We start from the raw sequence: 20,941 nt of genomic DNA on the forward strand, positions 1-20,941 counted from the left end.
GTTAATAGCATATAACAAAACAAAACAGTAAAAGATACTCCTAGTCGTAAGCAAAATTTATAAACCAGTTTCTCAACTTATATAGCTCACAATAAGGCTGTTAAACAGCTAAAATAAGTAGAGAAGCTTAGTTTTATATATGAGCAAAGAGTTTGGAGCCAAAAAAGTTGCTTTTATTCTGCTATAGCAAAAATGGCAGCAGCATTGATATTGTGGAAGACATCAAGTTCTTTCAGCTCTATGAGCTGAGAATGAAGTTCTCAATAGTTCGGAATATTAATTTATTTTTAAAAAAAAAAAAGTTTTTCATATTAAAGTACATAATCAAAAGAGCCTGATAAAGTCTCCCCCCCCCCCTCCTTTTTTTCTCATTCGAATTACAGGAATAAGATGCTCGCATTATTCACTGCTCGCATTAATTTAAAATGAAAAGTTATAATTTTTGTTCTAAATGAGTAAAGAATTATGTAAAAAGAACAAGATTGGTGCGTTGCGAAGTGATTGCAGGATGTGCATATTAACATAAAATAAGAAGTGGAGATAGAGCTAGGCCTACCCTAACACACACAAATTAAAATTAGTATATTTTAAATCTAACATATACATTTTAAAGAAGCTTGAATACCATTTTTTTAGGTCTTTGGATACTTCAAGCTAAAACTTGCCCTTTTTAGGTTTATCCAATAGAGATTAGAACTCATATTAAGTTTGAATAAAAAAATCTAAAAATCATTATTTCAATTATTTTCAGCATTCAGTTGTAAAATATAAAATTTACAAGATAAACTACAAAACTACGATAAAAATATCAAATAAAGATTGTAAATAAAAAGTGAAAAACCGTAAATTAAAAGTAAAGTAATGTTTTGTTGCCGAGTAAACAATTTAATGTAAATAATATTGGTAAAAGATTACCAAAATATTTTTTTTTTCTATTATATATACTATAGACGCAATAAAATATTTATAAAATCCATTGTCCCAGTGGGCACGCGTCGTCCGGAGGTCATCCGTAATGTCTCCTGGACGTCCAGACGCCTATTAAACGTCCGACGAACGTCCCGCGGACAATGCGTGCCCAAAGGGGTATATACTATAGATACAAATAAACGTCATATTGTTGTTTGTGATTTTTAAATAAGGATTAAAAGAACTTCGATACGTAGGAAATAAAAAAGGTAAATACTAAAACTATATTTTAAAACATCAATTCTAAAAATTGTTTCGTTAAGCTTTCGTTTTAAAGAGTTGTAGCTATAATAAAAACTATTACATAAAATTTTTTCTTGGGAACCAATGGAAAACATTATTAAAATTTAATTAAAAAAATAGCTGCCTAATGAAGTTATTATGACTCAAAAGTTATCAAATATCATGAAAGGAAACCGGAGAAGAATTAATTTTACCTTTGAACATAAAACAAAGAACATCATTAACTTAAAGTTTTGTAGAAACTTTGCATTTGTAAGACGTTAACAAAATTTTATAAAACATTTTAAAACTTTTTACAAAGAACTATGATAAAAAAAGTTATACAAATACATTAATTTCTGCAATCTGCAGTGCGTCCGAAATAGAGTTAGTAATAAATACAAATCTAGCAATAAATGAGCCCGAAAAGCTTTGCATTATTTTGGAGCTTAAAACTGCAATTTCATAATAATCTGACGTTTTGCCGCTTATTCCTACAAACAACTTGTTACCATTCATTCTGGATGAACGAAAACTTGAATTCCATATAATAATTTGGTTTATTCGGAAAATAAATTTTAGGTCTAATTTAAACCATTTATTATTATCATTATAATGACTTGATGCAGCACTACTTAGATCACCATCGATTGCTTTACTTGCAGCACCTGACGCTGAATATGTTGTTGATAATGAAGGAGTTCCAATTTTTGACACATCATCTGTTGCTTTAAATTATAGTTGTATATATATATATATATATATATATATATATATATATATATATATATATATATATATATATATATATATATATATATGTACATATATATATACATATATATATATATATATATATATATATATATATATATATATATATATATATATATATATATATATATATATATATATATATATATATATATATATATATATATATATATATATATATATATTGCATTCGATTTGGAAAAAACATTCAAACGACCGTTTAAAAACCTATACTTTATATCAAACTTAAACATGTTCATGCTTTTGTCAAGACAGAATGTTTTACAAAAAAGTTCGGTATTTGTTGCCCGGCAACAAAAATACTAAAACATTTAGTTTCACTATCTTTTATTAATTTTATCTACAGTTTTTCAATTTCATCTAATTATATTTTAGCGTTTGATAGTTATGATCAAACTCGGATCAACTCGCTTCTAGCTAGATTTTAATTTTTTTTTACTTTTTTTTATGACATGCGACACAGACTGTGTAAATAAATCAAAAAATCTTTATCCTTCAGAGCAATGAAGAATTTTTGATTTATTTACAAAACTTGTGTGACAAGTCATAAAAAAAGAGTAAAAAAAAAAAAATTAATTTCAGTTAGACGCGAATTGATGTAAAAAATTCCGGACGGAATTCCGGTACATCCCTACTGGTAAGTAGTTATATTTTTCACAATGGATACCACTCCACAAAATCATCAATTAGAAAAAGTTAACTGGATTTCAACAGGAATCAATACAAGAAAAAGAAATACATCAACGCGAGATAAAGCATATTTGATTCAAATGACTTAGATTAATCAAAAATTACAAGCTTTGATCTTCAAAATATTTTGAATCCAACAATCTGCAAGAGAAGCAGTTAGAATGGTAAAAAAAATTTATTGAAAAAATATAATGAAGAAGAGATATGCTTGGTCTAAAAAAATACACTTGTTAGACAGTAGATGAATAGAAATTATTTAGTTTTCCGGCGAGACACTCTTTTTAGCCCAAGGAACAGATAAAAATTGAACTAACTGTAAAACATTCTCAAAAGAAAATATTTTAAGGCTATTTTTACACTGTGGCCCGGCATCACAAATTACCAATATGGGAATGAAAAGTTTCGGAAAATATAAGGCATTACTAGACAAAAAAACTAAATTTCGAATTGAAAAAAGTTGATGCTAGTGGTGTGGTTCTGAAAAGATTCTTTCGGAAGTGAACACAGAAATCTGGTGAAATTGACAAATTCACCGGATAAAAACAAGATACCGGACAAAAACATTGGACAAACAAAAAAAGAATGATAGAGACAGTAAATCAAATGTGGTTTTGAGATAACATAATCAAACAAAAACTGTAAAAGAAATTATAGAATCTATTTCAAGAAGAATATCCAAAGTAATAAAAAATATGGGTGGTGACACAAATTAATAACCCATTCTCACAATTAATCACACAATCGAAGGCTTAAAGAATTGTAGGTCGTATGAGTTATGAAAACATATAAAGGGGAAGAAGTTCCAAAGCATTGATGTGCGCAAAAAAAAACAAAACAAGACGGATAAAAGTTAGTACATGAAGGTACAGATAAAGTAAAAAGATGGGACTTGCGATAATGCGAAAAGATGCAGAATGACAAGTTAAACAAAAAAGAGTCTTGATAGATGGAACTCAAGATGAAAGCTTGTTTGACCAGCTACTATGATAGCATTTGTAGAAAAGATAAAGAGACGCAGCCTTACAATAATGGGAAAGTAGCTCATGCTCGGTAGGTAGAGCAGGTCTAACTACATTTTCAATGTATTTTTGGACCTTGTCTAGAAGTATAATATGATAACAATACTCCACACAGGGATAAATTTAAGATTTTTATAGATAGGTAATGGAGTAGGGTGTAAAGAATGGCAAGCATGATAAATACAAGCATACTTTGTAGATGCTAACTTTGCATACATTATATACATGATTTCCGTAGGAAATCATGTATATAATCCATTGTAGAGGACTTAGTGAGAGCTGTACCTTTTATCAATATCTCAACAATATTTTTATAGTTGTTTGCTGTAAAAAGAGTGTTTTTGAAGTTTAAGATCACTCAAGTAAGCCTCCTTTCCCCCCTCCCCCCATCTTACCCCAAACGCTCAAGCTGTGATAGAAGAGAGATTATATTCAAGATTATCTGCCTGTTCTAAGCGATAATATAGAAGACATTTTTTAAGATGGGAGTTTAAAGTTGAGTTGTTTGCAAAAAAAAAAGACAACCTCGGATGTAAACTTGCCATGAAGATCATTAATCTAAACAAAAAACAGTACAGGACCAAGAATAAAAGCTTGAGGTGCCAATGAAGTAAGTTACAAGACTCAAAATCAAATGTTAGAAACTTGTTAAATAAAGTCTTATGATCTCGCTAATGATAGAGAGAAGACTGATCAGATGATATATGGAAGGGTCAGAATGTTCTACAGAGTTTAGAAAATCGGAATAAAAGATGCAATGTTAAGGTAACTTTGAGTTCTTGAGTAAATATTTGTAGGAATATGACAAAAATGTTGTCAGAACCACTAGCATTAGATAAGTTTAAATAAGAAAAAACTTTAGAAACAAAAGCAGAAGTGATTTAGATGTCTAAAAGTGGGTTACACTGTTTTTCTGAAATGGCAAAAAGAGCCAATTATTAGATTCAAGAGTTGAATTCGAGAAAAAGTTCTTTGCAAATAGTTTTATCAATCAGATCCATTGAATAAATATGGATTGTTAGATTTTCTTTTTTTAATGACACTATTAAAAATTTTCCAGAAGTCTCTAGCAACTAACTTCTGAGATAAAATCTAAAATTTAGTAGGCTTAGAATATTACAATTTTGCGTCAAGCAACACAAATGGAGAATGATATGCAAAAAATTTAGTGATTAGAATTGAATCCTATTATGATCCTTACTGTCCCTTTCTCTAATCTTGATATAATGTATTAATGGATACATAAAAAAATCTAGACCCTAGTTTCGTGCTGCATTAGTTGCTTTTAAAAATTTTTTTTTTTTTATAATGGTTTGTACTTCTAAGGTCATTTTGAATGATTGCTCTAAGATATTCGTTTGAAGTTATCTGTCAGTTTATATGTTGATTATGATTTAGGTACAGTTACTATTTACCGTCAATAAAATTATTGATGCAAAACTGTCCCAAGATCCAAGTGAAATATTTTAGAAGATGTTCTTAATTACCGTGCTCAACATAATGTTAAAAAGTGTGTTAATCTAAATAATAAAATAAAATTAAAAAGTTTATTTAAAAAAAGTGTATTTATATTTAGTTTTAAAAAGAAGCTATAAAAATTTAAGTTTTAAAATTTTAAAGAAAATTTATTTAATATTAACTATTAATTTTTTTTTCCCCTACTATTATTTTTGATCCTTAATTCATTGTAATTAATAAATAAAGATAACAGATTTTAAGAATTGTTAAATCAAGGGTAGTAAATTCTATTTAATATTTTTCAACAATAATTAAAAATAATTATTTGTTGCACTTAGTTTATAAGCTATAAAACAAATAAAAAATACCTAAACAAAGGTATGCGTGGGCTAATGCATCTGATGTGCATACATCCCTACAATATAGATTCTCGCAAGGTGTATTGTTTTCACAAATGGGTCCAATCTGCAAATATAAACAACGTTTGTTACAACTAACTATTTTAATGATTAGCATTTAATTATTTTATTGATTAAAATTTTATTTTAATGTGATGTTAATGTACGAATATTCATTTATATTACTATTACTACTATTACTATATTAAGCATGACCTAAAAATAAAACTCAGAAAAACAAAACAAAAGAATCAAATACTACCACAAGTGCTTCTTTGAAAATAATAACGTGCTTGTTGTAATATTAAAATGAATTACATATCAAGGTTTTTGACAGCTTTTTTTTGTGTTAAAGGCAAGTAACTTTTAAGTAATTTTCATCTAACTATCAAGTAACTTTCAAGTATCTTTCAACTATGATTATTCTTATTCTAAACAAAATTTATATTTAATTTATATTTTGTAAAAATTTTATAAAAGCATAAACATACTCAAGTTTAATGTTTTCTCCAAATTTGTATGTTTTAAACCATTTTCTAACATTTTCTAACATTTTTTTATTAAAAACAACATAATACCTAACAATATTCATACAAAACGTTTTAAAATTAGTATCTACAAACGACAGATCTAGGAAAGTTCCGAATAGTAACATTGAAGCGTTTTAATAAACTGCGTTGATTAAAGTCATTCTCCAGTCACCAAATTTTAAAAATGCTAGTGAACTTTTTCGAGCTTAACTTAGTAACCATTTTGATAAAGCTTTTTTTATTATATTATAACTTTTGACATAAATGATGAACTTTTTTAAAAAGAATATTGGATTGTTTTAAATTTTGATTCGATGATGCGTGTTAATAATAAAATTTGAATTATTAGTTTTTATTACATCAAACATCGATATATTAATTTTACATCAAACATCGATATATTAACTTTTTTTTAATTTACAGACCTAATAATACTAAGGTTAAAATAAACATATTAACCTTATCTCAAGGTTAAAATATTTCAACCTTGATAATCATTTACTCCGGTTAAAATATTTGTAATTATGGTTAATGCAAAAGAGTTTACTGATGCCTTAGATGTTCTGGAGAGGAAACTGAGAAATGAGTATGGACCAAAAATCGATAATGCTGTATCGGAATTAAATAAAGCAACTCGATCAATAAAAACAAAAGCTCATATACCTAAAAAAATAATTATTTAAAACCACAAATTTGTAAGTTGCACTTATTGTTTTTGCTCGAAATGAAGTTTAGAATATTGCGTTTGTGGAGCAAATTATTAGAGATAAGATTATTTTAAATCTCATTGAAAACAATTTAATTTCTAAACAAGCAACATGGTTTTGTTAAAAACAAACGTTGTGTAACAAACTTTTTGGAAACATTAGAATTAATCAAGCAAGAATATGAGAAGATTTTTTAATTGATATTGTATTGTTGAATTTCGCAAAGGATTTGATTCAGTCTCTCACATAAATTGTTGAAGATGTTATTTGAACTGGAATTCGTGTCATTTATGTTGAATTGGTGCAAAGCTATTTTTTCAGACTTTACTCGGAGAGTGGTATTAGGATAATATATTTTAAGTTGGAAGTTGGTTACTTGTAGAGTACCACAAAGTTCAGTACTTGGATCTCTACTATTTGTAATCTTCCTTAATGACTTACCAATAAGCATTAATAAAGACATTATATTATAAACAGACAATACATACATTTCTTTAGTTAATCATTTTCTTATTGATTATAAACTATAACAAGAGTACATAAACACGCTAGTAAAATGGTCGGAAGAATGGTTTATTATATTCAATGAATCAAAAGTTAAAGACGTGTGTATTGGTAAAAAGAATTCAAGATATAAATGTATATTGAACAATTTTGAACAATTAAACAACAAATTGAGACAGCAATAGAAAAAGATCTTGGTATTTTGGTTTCAAATAATTTAGAGTGTTCAAATAAATTAGAGTTATCGTATTATTTCAGCTATTTGCAAACCAAGTAAATTAGGCATGATGAAAAACGCTTTTCAGTAATGGCATGAACTTTCTTTAAACAAATTATAAAAACTATTAGTACGTTCCAATTTAAAATATGGAGCATCAATTAGAGTCCATATGGAAGAAGAACATTGAAAATCTTAAATTAATGCAACACAGGGCTACGAGAATTGAGGAGGAACTCGTATAAAGAAAGATTAAAGATATAAGATTTGTCAACTTTGCTAGTCAAAAAAAGAAGAAATGATGATCTTGTTTAATAAATGTATTTCAAAAGGAAAAGATGTAGTTATTTTCACCACCCTCCAAAACGTTTTTATTCAGGAAAGATCTAGCAGAAGTAAAAATTGTAAAATACGCAGACAGTTTACCGATTCTAAAATTTGTCACTATTTCATTACAGAGTCACATAGGATTGGAATTGTATTCCTCAAGGAATAATAGATAAAGAAAACATAAATTTTTTTAAAATAGTATTGATAATTATTTTTAACTCTAATTCTATGTTTACTATTATCTACGTATTGAAGACCAAGGGCGATTCTACGGGGTTGCTAACCATCACCCCTACCCAATTAACAAAAGACTTTTTTTAAGTTATAGTCGGTTTTTTCAGGAACTTATAGGAATTAGTCGGGCATTTGAGTAATGAGAATCTTTTCCTTTTTTAAAAAAAAAAAATGAAGTCTGTAACGTTACGGAAGTCGCCCTACCCTCTCCCCCCTCTTCATCCCCCACTTTATTTGTAGAATCGACCCTGCATAAGATTTATTATATCTTAAGTGTGTACAGCATACTTTTAATTCTATTCCATTGTGTAAATTAGCTAAATTAGTTATCTTTTAAGTCCAAGCATTTAAGCTAAAAAATTGAAGAAAAAAAAACATATATATATATATATATATATATATATATATAAATATTCTCACATTTGTATTATTTGTTAAATCAGTTGTCAATACTTGCCAATCTTGATTGGTTGAACTATTTAAAGAGTTCGCTAATGATGACATTAACTCGCAAGTGTATTGATTTTCATTATAGTTGGCAAATACACAAGATGGGTTTCTAACACAGTAGGTGCCACAATTAAAAATACTGCTTGCAATATATGTTGATTCAATAACTCCAATATAGTAATTGTTTGGTATCAAATTAAAATTTGCGTATGATAGGCACGGTAACCTCATTATAGACGAATTGATGATTTTAAAAAATGATGCCCAAACGCAAAATCTAAGTATGTAAATGTATATATATATATATATATATATATATATATATATATATATATATATATATATATATATATATATATATATATATATATATATATATATATGTAAATTCTTAAATACCTTTTTACATAATAAGCAATTTAATATCAATGTTCATTTGTGAGTGTTTGCGGAGAACTCATGGCAGCCATTAAACCCGAGTTTATGGTGAGGAAGAGTCTGTCGTTTTTTATGAGGAAGTGTAAGAAGTTTATGTAAATTTGTAAATAAGTAACTAATGTAAATTGATAAAAGTATGTCATTCACGTTTAATATAAATATTACATTTATATATCGTTATATACAAATATCTGTTAACATACAAATATCTAAGTATAGACGTTAGTAGAATAAGCTGAGTTTGCATGCTGTATATGGAACAATCGTGTATTATATGGCAAATATTAAAACAACGCACCCTAAGTTCTGTTTTTATTTATTTTTCAGCCATTTTTCTTTGCTGTTTTCTTAAGGGATCGTCCTTAAATTACGCAACGCTAAACTTCACTAATAAACAAAACAAAAGAGACCAAAAATTTTCACTCGCAGAGCATTAAGCTTAATGAAAAATTGGATTGAAAGTTTAATGAAAATCGCCGCGTAAAAGAGTTCAACATTTCCTACTTTTGTTTTTTAAATATCTATTTCTATTTAAATATCTATTTAAATATCTTATTTAAATATCTTATTTAAATGTTTATTTTAGTTATTTAACTAAAGAAAATTGACTTTTCAGCAGTAAAAAAAAATCTTTGTCATTTACCAAGTTTTGGGTGCGTTGTTTTAATGTATATTAAATATAAATGAAAAAAAAAAAAAAAACTAATCTAACTTTTACAAAAAAACATATGAAACCATATTGTTCTGAAAGAGAACAGTAGTTACTGAGTTCATAATAATTGGTACTTGTCTCTTTTCCTATTTTGGAATGAAAGTTTCATGGTGTATAGTAGGCACCAGCAATTTTTAGGTTTTTTTAGAAAAATTGATTGCTTCAAGCGGGAGTAGTGTAATTAAACCAAAAAACTATAATATACAAGTCTTTCTAATTCTATCGTATTTTAGCTTTAATTTTTTACAATTAATTTATTATGAAGCATAAACTAAAGTAAGTTAAAATAATTTGTAAAATGAGTGTTGATGTAAAACATGTTTAGGTCCTGTAAAAATGAGTAGTTTTACATAAAAGCCATATAGTTAGATGAACTTATGTGAATAAAAATTAAAAAAGCATGGTTGCAACTTATTTGGGTTTAAATAGACAGTTATCAAAAAAAAAATTTAAAATTTTAATAAATAAGTTAAAAAAAAAAAAAATTAAACAATTAAATAAAAAAATTAAACTTAATGCAGGAAAAAAAAACAGCTGGAAAGTTTTGGTTTCGTTTGCGTTTACTTATTTTAATGACGCTTTTTTATGTAATTCAACAAAAAAATGGCGTCTTTCTAGCGCTTTATTTATGTTGATTTTTCAAACTTATTTTTCAAATAAGATAGCAACTAGATAACTCTAATTTTTTTATAAACTACCTACTCCAACTTGAAGCAACTTAATACCAAAAAGTGCCGGTACCTTATGTACAGCCAAAGGACCAAAATTGTACCTTTAAACGTATCCTTTTGAAAAAGAATTACCTAATAAAAATCTGCTGACACATCAAGGAAATTTTTATTCTGATTCAATTTAACATAACTTTGGTAAACTCATTGAAACTAATTAGCAAGTTGCTTGTGATTCCAGATAGGGCACGCAACTTTTTTTCAACAAAATTTTGACTTTCCGTTAAATGAATTTTGTATCTTTCACATAGTCCACATTCTTTATTTCACTACTTTTCTACATATTATTGTGGGCTGATCAAAAAATCTCTGTTTTTTTTCTTCTAAATTTCTATTGCTATTTTCTGCTGAAATTGCTTTACGTATTATATTTTTATTTGTTAAACACAAAAAGACTAAGCATATTGTTTTACATACAACTAACAGTTCTTCGTTACTATCAACCAATGAGCATAACAGATGTTAACTTTTTTAATATAAATACTTAACTAATACATTTCTTATGAAATGAAGAAATGCTTGCTTTTCCAAAGTCGATGAATTCCAGAAGATTTTAATTCATGGAGATTTTTTAGAGTGATTTTTTAGGTATTTTTGTTTGCAGTTGGTTGCTTTTTTCATTTGAATTTCTACTAGAAATATTTTCTTTTTGAGTTGTTGCTTGGCTCTTTCACGTAAACTCACTATAACAATTGTAAAAACTGCAATATCTTTTTTTTGTCATGTTTGATAAAAAGAAAAAATACCTTCTATATGTGAAATTTTTGCCAAATTTGATTGCTTCCATGTTTTGGCAAAATTAATGCTCATAACTAAGTAAATTAAATACAAACTTTTTAAAACACTTTTTTTACAAAAACTTTCTTTGTGCTAATTTGGATCAATTCAGGTTACATTTCTTCATGCTAACTTGGAAAAGTGGATTGTGATTTGTTAACTTAAAAAAGTTATCCAGTGTTGTTGTTTCAAAACGTCATAAGCAATCGATAAACAAAAAGTAAGGTTCAACCAAGTTGTAAAATGTGGTTCAACAAAAAGATTGTCTAAAAGTGGTTCAACCAAGCGGACGTGGTTCATCCAAGAAATTGTCTATAACTTTTATATTTATACAAACTATCGAGGTGTTAAAAAAACCAATAATATTGACATAGTTGATAAGTTAATGTCAACCTTGTTAATTTAAAAACATAAAAATTTTTGATTGGAACTGCATTTGAAACAGAGGGATCAAAAATTCACAAACATGCTATGTGAAACTTCTGGCCACTACAAGAATGACGTAAATAAGTAATTGATCACGTGATTGTTACTTTAATTGCTACTAAATGCTTGCTGCTCAGTTTTGTTGATTTAAAAACTTTAAGGTGAAGTGTGTCCATTCAAATACCAACACAGTAGGATAAACATTGCAAAAACACTTGACAAAGAGTAAAAACACTCTCAAACCCTGAATTACTTATTATTGTTGATCAACTATTAAATATAGCATATTTTCGGACAACGGTGCATGCCCGGTTTCATAAAAGAAGAGGCAATAGGGGCAATTGCCCCTTCCCCATAAATATTTTGGAAAGAATATGCTTTTGTAAACTTGTAAAAATTTAACTCATGATATTATTTAAAAACGGAAATAAATTATGAAGGATGTTTAAAAGTAATATGAAATTTTAATTTTTTACTAAATCCTTAATTGAGAAATTTCTAATACAATGTTATATTATGTTATATTATATTGACTTTTTTCAGGGTCAGTTAATATAACATTTAAAGTCATTAATTTCCAACAATAACACAACAACAATAAAACAAAAAATGGAAAATAGTCAGTTTTCTAAATGGTTTTAAAAAACATTTTCTAAACCTCCAAAACTCACCCTTTCATTATGATTATAACAAAATCACAAGCTAAAAGCCACATACATTTTTTATCTGTATCGTGTGGCATCAAATCAATACGGATAGAATTGACATTAGTATAAAAATGAGAACACACGGTACAAAAACATTTCTTTTGCTATTTACTTACACAATACTGATTATCTGGTGCTTAATATCCGTGTTATAGATTGAAGCACCATTACCTAAAACAAGTATAATCTGGTTAGCTTTTAATTATTACTAGAAGTTAGCCTTACGGCTGTTTGTTATTTAACCACCAGGAGGCTGTCAATTCTGGTGTTGACAAAATATTCAACAAGATGTAGTTATTTCAAAATTCTGTTCCTGGATTTGGGTAATCCGGGGTAGGGTAGATTTGGATAATATGAGCATCTAAGTATTATGAGCGTACCAAAAGATTTCTAATATGTGAGCAGTGAAGTTCGAATTACTTTGTACTTTTTTAATCGACTTTATGTGGTGATAACAGAAAGTAGTATAATTAGCATAAATTTATAACCAGTAATTAGCAGCTCTCATCTAATTAAAATGCTATTCAACTTTTTGTTGTTAAGATTTCATTATACATGAAAGAATCTGTGGCGCGAAATTTCGATGTTGAAGTAAAAATATTTATTTCTTCATACATTATCTAGATATCTTTTCCTTTTTTGTTTGGAAAACAATGCATTGGAACGTTAAATTTTGAATTCATTTAAAGATACCAATGTTGTGTAATATGAGCAAGTAATCTAGTATTTTTTATTGAAATTCCGTTGTTTAAAGTCTTAAAATAGTAGTGGTTTTAATGGCTTTTTGAATAAAAGCAAAACATAGTAAAAAATTTTAATATTTTAACAATGCTAAATCCTAAAATCCGTCTTATTTTAGTCGTGCAAACCACCTAGTAAAGATATTTCACTGAAATATGCACTAAATTAGTTTTAAACTATCAGTGTTTGATTCTATCTTGTTTTGTGAATAATTTTCAACTGTGAGACAGATAGTTTTAACTGTCATTCATATGCACTTCAAACAGTGCTCAATGTTTGAGGAAATAACTTTTGTGGTTTTTATGTACTAGAAGTTAAGGTGCAAAATATGTCCACGCCACCCCAGTTTACAGTAACTAATGTTCTCTCCACACCTACCATGAGTTTACAAAAGTTATTATAATATATTAGATTACTCAATGAGTAAATATGCATTGGAAATTAATTAGTGCAGCCATCAATATAATACTTTAAGGGTTAGTTTAAAATGATTCTAACTATAAAACTTAAATCAATAATGTACTTATTTTGATCAAACTTTTAAAGTGCAGTTTTCCATTCTTATCTTTAGTGTTTCGCATTTGTCGTGTATATTGTTGACGCTAATCGTATATCTTAAAATCTGCCGTAGTGTTTGGTTTATAATGCGCTTGCGGTTCCAAATGAAAAATTATTGTATTATTAACATATTATTAAACGTTTTTAGGTATATATATTTAAAAAAATGACTATTAAAAAAGCATTTAGTATAAAGTAATGAAAATACTATTATGAATTAAAACTAAAGGTTTTTAAGCATTTCCATTACTTTAGTACATATCCTTTAAGTTCTTAAATTGGATAGGATAGAGTTTCATCATAATTATTGCCAACATTTGAATGGAATTTGTTTTCTGACTCAGTTTCAAGGCTTTCTTTCTCTTTTGGAACTTATTTTTTCTGTCCTTTTTAGCATTTTCATTTAATAACTTTTTCTTCATAACCAATTGTTTCTTTCCTAATCTTTCTTCCTCTATTATTGACTTTTTATCTCCAGCTAATTGTTTCTCTTTCCCTTAATTTTTCATCCTTTATTTGTGACTTTTCTTTCACTTTTGTTTTTTGAATTTGCCGTCACGTTTCAGATGTTACAACCGATGGTAAACGTTGTATTTTGCGCTACAGCCAGAGGTATTCATGTTGTATTTTGTATCCAGCTGGAGGTATTCAAGATCACCTTTCTAACCTAAATGTTGCTCAACTATTTTAAACTGCTCTAAAATACTTTGATCAATGCACTTTTCAATAAATATTATGGGAAAGGAAGCTGATAAAGTTACACTTGACTCAGATAATCTTTGAACTTGACTCAGATAATCAGTTGACTCAGATAATCTTTGAACAGTTTTTGTGTAGTCAACTCTATTAGCATCAAATTCCGGTATTTTTATAACCACTTTTAATATTATTTGCCATAGACGGATCAATTATTAATAAGTTTAATGCTTCTGCCACATTTTCATTCTTTATTTCTTATCCTTCATGGTCAATGCACCATTGTCGGCAAAAAGATTTCCAATTTGTTTTAATTGGCCCAAAAACTGCCACATTGAGCGGCTACAAAATATCTGTTACATTTGGGATCAAAGCAACAAGAATTTTTCCATTTTTAGAGCAAAACTCACTAAAATCGATAGAAAAATGTGACGCATGACCATCGAAATAAAATTATAACTGGTAAAGGAACGTCTTCTTTTATCAAAAATGGATGAAAAACGTTTGCATTATACTCAAAAAAAAAACATTCTACGGTCATCCCACCATTTTTACTTTTTCGAATACCCTATCCTGATGGAGCAGCATTTATAATTCTATTTGGAAGACATATTTAAAAATTGTTAATGATGGAGCAAAAGTTCCGCTAGCATTTACTGCAAAAAAAGTGGTGATGCTTTTTTTATTACTTCGAGCACTTTCTTCATATGTATTTTTTCCTCGTTCACCAATAATTAAATTAGTTTTTGGTGACAACTGAAAACCACTCTTATCCATATTGAAAACGCGCATCGAATTATTTAAATATTGAGCGTTTTCTCCCAAAAGCTTTCGAATTTCAGCAAACCAACCTCTTATCGCTTTTTCAGTTACTTCTCCCCTAGCTTGGTTTACGTATTCACCTCGTTTTTGAAGTAAAGAATTGCATAAAACCAATCTTTTGCAGTACAGTTGTTAGTAAGTTAGTTGTTAATTGTGTTTTTATATTGCTGGAATTCAAATATTTTTGCACAGTATCTAATAGCTGTAATACAGACATGGTGAATCCCATTCTGGTGCATGTTAGTAAACACTCGTACTGATTCACCTAGTACTGATTCATACCCTTAGTATTGTATCTTCAAAGAAGTTCTTCCAGATATTTTATCACGAAGCGTCTGATAAGGAATTCCAAACGTCTTGCTTGCTTTATGCACAACCATACCTTTTTTAACAGCATTAATAGCATCAGTATAATTGGTTATCTGTATATTAAAGTTTTCGTTTTGAGCTACAAGCTTTTGTCTTATATTTTTTTCTTGTAAAAGAATCCAAGTATAATAATATTTATTTTTATAGTAAAAAAGAAACAAATTGATTATTCATTGGACATACGATACGTATGGAATTATATTTTTTTTAGTTCATGCTATCGTATACAAAAATACAACATTGATAATATAATGATGAGTGTTTTAATAATATTAATAATGATTCATGTTTTATTTACCTGATTTATTTACCTGATTAAATCAATTTAGAAATTAAATTTTTATTTTATCTTCTTGAATTTCCTTGTTTTATTTGAAACGCTTCTGACAGCTGCTACTTAAGAAAAGTATTTTCATACGTTGACGTAATAAACCTACTGATTTCATAAACCCACCGATTTCATACGATTTCTATGTATTGTAATAGAAGTGCATGACGATGTTGTTAATACACAAAATATAAAAATTAAAAAAATAACTACTTTTTGCAAAATTTATGCTAGTATTTAAAACCTACGATAAGTGTCGAATCACGGTAGGTGTGGAAACAACCCTAATTGTATTTAAGTAGTAACTTTTCAAATAAAAATGGCTTAAAATTTGATCCTTTAATGATAAGTTTTTTTAATAGTGAATCATTATATTCCACAAGTTAGTTCTAACTGTCATGTTGGTATTTTTTTTACTTAATTAATCTAAATTTTTGAGTTAATTTAAAGTGCTCATATTATCAAGTGGTCTGGATAATATGAGCACTTTTCGCTACTTTTTTAAAACCTTTATCTTTATAAGAAAAAATATCGGGTCACAGTTTGAAAACTCTGAAAGTTTTCAAACTGTGTAAATACTAATGAAATACGCCGAACAAGGTATTTTAGGAGGTGACTCTAGACGCATGTAGAGATCATAGCAAGTGGTTTTGAAATCTTTCCAAATCGTCCTTGATAATTTTTTCTCGTTTAGTTTTTCCACTTTTTTTGAAATTTTCGCCTGTGGTAGGTTTTGTTTTTTTCACAAAATGAGGGTCAAAACTTTGTCCCACAAAAAAAATTATAAAATAATAATGGCTCTTAGACCTTATAAATTAAAAAGTATTTTTATTGAAAATGAGTAAAAACATACCCAAGTTAAGTTATTTATGATAAATTAAAAACAGGTATACAATTCTTAAAATTTTATTTTCTAACTTTATTTTCTCTAAGAATATGTCAAATATTGTTAAATATATAACACAGGACTTGCAAAAAACAACAAAAATGACGGGTAAACATATTCTTAAACCTTCTTACTGTTATAATCAACAATACATCTCTAAAGTTGTTGTGAATAATCCCGATGCCTAATATCTTTTTTATATCTTTTCCAGTGATTTTGAAATTTGAGTGCAGAGCTTCTGTTGCTTGTTCACTGAAGAGACCAAGTTCTGTCTTTTTTATTTAGATGAACTGTGGCAAATGATGAAAAACAGCATGTACTTTTGGTGTGATGGAAATTGGGACTTAGATGTAGCTGTCCCTAAATTTCACACTTTTTGATTCAAATTCTGGATCCAGCTGGGTGCCTATGCAGTAACTGCATCTCCAAAATGAGACAATGTTTAGATGAAGAAAATGATCTGATTAAGATTGGCAGTATCAGTAAGCTGCTACAACTTGCCCAAACCTCTCGAAATCTTCATACAATCATTACCGTTGAAATGACCACCATGGCCATGGCTGAAAAGGAATATGTAATGCTGATGGCCATTTCTTTGCACCAGGCCAAAGATCAATCAAATATTTAAATGGATGATTCATAACACCTAGAAACAAATGTAGCTCCATTGGTGGAATAGCTTCTAAAATAAGTTTTTTGTCTGGAAACTCTAACAGTGTAAGACGTACCACATTTTAAAAGACTTATGATTTTTTCAAATCAACACCTGAGCTGACAAACTCTTTTTGCTTGCTTCTTAAGCCACCAAAGGTTCTCATTTTTCTTTCTGACATGAAAATTTTAATAAGTTTGTTGAGATCCCGACAGTGAACAACTTGACTTGTGGTATTGCAATCACAGAGCTGAATACTTGTGAATGTAAAATGGCCATTGAGCTTTTGACCTGCTTAAGCAAGTTTCTGGTGAAAATTAGGTTCCAAAATTCTGACTAGACTCAAAAGGTTCAAAGCAGATCCTAACTTTCTCATTCTATTTTTGGAAAAACCTGTGTTTTGCTGAATTTCAAATATCTTACGAACTATCGCTCACAAAGAGTTATCGTTTTGCAAAGAGTTATTATGCATTTGTTATTTTACAATTTTTTTTTTCGGGAAAAGTTTTGAGCTTAACTTTGTTGAAAAATCTAACTTATCATAGGAGAAAATTTTAAAAAAATTGGAAAAAAACTAAAAGTAAAAAAAGTCTCACGGACGGCTTTAAAAGGTTTCAAAATCACGTACTATGAATCTCTATATGTGTCTGGAATCACCTCCCAAAATATCTTTTTTGGGTTATTTCATTAGTATTACTTTAAAATAAAAAATTGCATTTTTTTTTAACAAATTTTTACAGGTAATGTTGCAAACACAATGAATAATAAATAAAATAAGGAAACTAAACAATTTCCTGCAAAAAAAGAGAATAGAAACAATTTCCTCTAACAAAAAGAATAGAAAAAATATTTTAAAAGTTGAGGTAAGACAGCATTAAGTTAAAAGTTGAGCACTCCCATAAAATTAAATACACACAAACAATAAACACACCCAAAATATAAAAAATGAAATAAAATCATTATTTCAATCATATATAATACATATATGATATTTATAAAATATGCACATTTTATTACATATATGAATATATATGTACTATATAAGTTCATGAATGGTACTTAGATTGATGATGATTTTGGTTGTCCCAAAGAGTGACTTGTTAGAAACAAAAAAAAAAAATTTAATCTATACATAATAGCTTCTTTATATTTCATTTATATCTAATAAATCAATAAACTGTTCTTTGTACCTAGTAAATCAATAAACTGTTAAACTTTTATAGCCTTCATGTTTTTGGTGATTTGGTAAATTGCAGCCATACATACAACACTTTTTGGCATCTATTTGGTATAGTTATTTGGAAATTTCAAAAGTTTAATATCAATTACATACGATGTTTCATATTCTAATATGTTTCAGCTATACCAGATTATTAGCCATAATAATAAGATGCTAACTTTTTAAGTCCTAATATTGTTAGAAATTGAAAGTAGTTGAGAGCTTCTTTATATTTCATTATATTTCTTTAGGGGTTGATCTTTTACACTGCTTATATTTTTCCAAACTTTCCTTGTGTGTATTAAATAAAAAAACTCATAAAAAGTCGCCGCCTAATAAATGTACCCGATGTTTAAACTGTACCCAGTTAAAAATTACTTACTTGGTTGAATGATTCATTTATTGAATTTTTTTTCCTTATATATAAGTATAAAAATGAAAACCTTTAGAATACCACATGTAAACGAAATTTTTTATAAATAGACACTCATAAAATTGCAAAAAATTTTTTAACTGTAATAAAAAAATTTATTACTTTACAATAACTTGACGTAACACTGACGCAAATATGAAATTTATGTGTAACATACAGATTTTGACGTCAATAGTCTAGTAACTATTTACAACCTTTAATATTTAATTTTAATCTAAGATTTGTGACAAAGAAAGGGATTCCAAAAGTTAAAAACTTTGCATTTCAATTTGTTAAGTATACGAGTGCATTGTTATATGTGTATATATATGTATATATATATATATATATATATATATATATATATATATATATATATATATATATATATATATATATATATATATATATATATATATATATATATATATATATATATATATATATATATATATATATATATACTCTTTTCAAAATTAATTTTTTTATTTTTACAAAGTAAATACCAAAAAATTAATAATAATGTAATAATAATGGTAACTAATAATAAAAAATATTTTAATTTTCCAGCGTAACGAAACCGTAAAAACTAAAGTAAGCATAAACTCTGTATTCGTTTTTATTACGCGCGCGATAACTTAGGTTTTTATTACGCGTAAGATAACTTAGCTAAATACTTAAGGAATCAGCGGTTACGACATTTTGTTTAAAAAAATCAAACTTTAATGAAGATTCTAATCAAAGAAACATAAATAATCAATGAAAGAAACTGGGTTTCTCCAGAAAACTTTCACAACATTTTATTAAAAGCTTTTAGATGAGGAATTAAAATTTTAATTAAAACTAAAAATTTTCAAAAACTTAGTCAAATTAAAAATTTAATGTTAATGTTAATGAAAGCTTACTTAAAAGCTTTACTTAAAAACTAAAACTCGCATTGCGTTATTGGCTTTCAACTTCAAAATCAATGGTCCGCATCAGTCCAAAAAAGCATTTTCACTTTAAAAACTAGATAAACTATGACTTCCTGAGGTCGCCGATTGACACAACCCCAATTTAAAAACATTCGTTATGAGCACAAGAAGAGTAAGAATAATGATTCTGATGACAACCAACTGATTTCTCGTGATTGTATAAATGTTTTAGTCCATTTTTCTAATCTTAGGAAGTTGATTTAAACTTTCAATTTGAAATCTAAAATGTTAAATAAACCTTTCATTAACCTTGTTTTATAGACATTATTTATGTATTATAAATTGTAAAAATTGTTGAACAACATTTGATAAATCTATATTTAACAAAGGCTAATCAGCGAAGACTAATTAAGATTGCTGTCCCATGTCAAACCCTCCCTATGGAGCTTGCGTCGTCCGGAGGACGTCCGCTGGATGTCTCATGGACGTCCAGACGTCCGTTTAACGCCCAACGGGGCCCACTGGGTCAGTTGATTTGGCGGATTGTAGAATATTTATTGGCTTTAGTACATACATCGACTATCCTATAGCCAACTTAAATCATCATAGAAAGAATTTTGTTTCATAAGTTAATAAGTTATCAATATTTTATATTTTGATGTTTTTTTTTATAGTTTTAAGCAGATTGAATAACACTTAGTAATTTTAAATTAAGCTCTATTTTTTACATTTTCTACGGTTACTGAACTAAATTGAAATTTTCATATAAGTTTATATATGACTTGTTTATATAAACATTCTAAAATTCTAAAATAATATATATTATTTTAGAATTTGATACTTTAGACATGTTGCATGTGATATCACACTGTAATTTTAATTTAGTTTCAGAGTTTTATTATGCTAAATGCATTAATGCTTTTAGCATAATAACCCAGTGGACACAGGGCGTAAAAATGACGTCTTTTAAACGTTTTTTAAACGTTTCGGACGTCTTTTGAACGTTCAAAAGACGTCTTATTTAGGTCCTGTG

General features: G+C 27.7%; 1 long non-coding RNA gene across 1 annotated transcript; it reads right to left on the reverse strand.

Moving 5' to 3' along the window:
* Positions 1-1,478: 1,478 nt before the first annotated feature.
* Positions 1,479-19,091, reverse strand: LOC136075308 (uncharacterized). The gene is made up of 4 exons (XR_010635828.1): positions 18,965-19,091; positions 8,494-8,800; positions 5,522-5,618; positions 1,479-1,919 (listed from the first exon to the last, which is right to left on the reverse strand). It is a non-coding gene; the product is annotated as an uncharacterized LOC136075308 (long non-coding RNA).
* Between the last annotated feature and the right edge of the window lie 1,850 nt (positions 19,092-20,941).

The sequence above is a fragment of the Hydra vulgaris genome, chromosome 01 (genome assembly GCF_038396675.1).
Source record: "Hydra vulgaris chromosome 01, alternate assembly HydraT2T_AEP".
Taxonomy (NCBI): Eukaryota; Metazoa; Cnidaria; class Hydrozoa; order Anthoathecata; family Hydridae; genus Hydra; species Hydra vulgaris.